Below are 1,494 nucleotides of genomic sequence, written 5' to 3' on the forward strand. Positions count from 1 at the left end.
GTTTGGTTTTAATTGGAAACTGTCTCTTTAAATTTCGAGGAGATCTGTGTGCATGTGTAGTAGAACCCTCCGAGGGTGGGGCTGGGGTGTCCACTAGCTCAGACACCCCTATAGTCACCAGAATCGAGGTGCACAGACAGCAAGGGACCAATGAACAGATACCAAAGGAAAAGAATATCCACACCTTTATCTCAACGGGTCTGCCAGGCGTCTGTGGCCGCTCCGATCCTTCCCCGCTTGGTCTCACCCAAGATGGTGGCTCCTGGAGCAGCTGAGCATCCTGGACTAGAAAGCAATAGATTTCTTGCTTCTGCCACAAATCCCCCCAGCTGTGAGCCTTCCAACCTTCTAAATATTCCTTAATATGTGGTTCAGAGTTCTTGGACCATCCCCTGAGCCTGCTTGGTCGGGTATTCTGTGTTGTTGTTGGCAGAGCTCTTTACTACATGTCCACCCGATCCACCATCTTGTTTGTTCTCCACTATTGGATTTCTAAAAAATATTTTTATTTAAATTTTTTTTATTGTGATTCATGTAGTGACAGAGTCATGTGCTTACAGAGCAGATTATCAGTTTTATATTTGGCAAATCATATATTTTCCTTCATTACAATTATTTCAATCCCTTCCATGTATCATCAATTACTAATACTTACTTTTTTTCACTTTTACAATTGTATTCTTCCCTGTGTCTCCTGCTACCTTCATCTTTCCTTTGGGAACCTCTCTCTTGTTATATATTGCCTGCCTTGTTACCCATGCTAACATGTATCTACCTCTAGCTCATTAATAATTTTCCCTCCCTTTTGCCCTCCCATATCTATCTTAAATTGTTTCTTTTATTAGGAAAATCTTTTCTTTTAAAAAACTTATTATTGTGAATTGAGTGGAGGTTTCCAGAGCAGATCATCAATTTTACATCTGACAGATCATGCCCTTTGCTTCTTGCAATGTACCATGTACCATCAAAGTCAGCAGTATTTACCTGTATTCACTTTAACTATTGAAGTCCTCAGTGTCTCCCGTTATTTCGTTTTTCCTCTAAATTATGTTTTGTTGTATATTCCCTGGCCTGTCATCCATGTTAAGATACATCTACACTTGTACCCATGAATCATTTCCCTACTCTCATCCCCCTGTAACCACATAGACTAATTTGTTTATTAATAAAACATTTTCTTCATGTTTTACAAGATTGGTCAAATATTATTTGTGTTTTGTGTTTGACTAATTAACCTTAGAACACCATGCAGTAAAAAAGCTTCATGAGCATTTAGAAGTCATTGCAAAAAGTCACTGAGCACCTCTACCAAATTAAAAATGGGCACAGGACATGAACAGACACTTCAAAGAGGAGATCCAGGCAGCCAACAAACATATGAAGAAATGTTCATGTTCACTAGCCATTAGAGAGATGCAAATCAAAACAACAGTAAGATATCATCTCACATCAGCAATAACAGCAAAGATCAAAAAAAAGGAGAGAACAATAAAT

This window comes from Chrysochloris asiatica, unplaced genomic scaffold (genome assembly GCF_000296735.1).
Source record: "Chrysochloris asiatica unplaced genomic scaffold, ChrAsi1.0 scaffold00306, whole genome shotgun sequence".
Taxonomy (NCBI): domain Eukaryota; kingdom Metazoa; phylum Chordata; class Mammalia; order Afrosoricida; family Chrysochloridae; genus Chrysochloris; species Chrysochloris asiatica.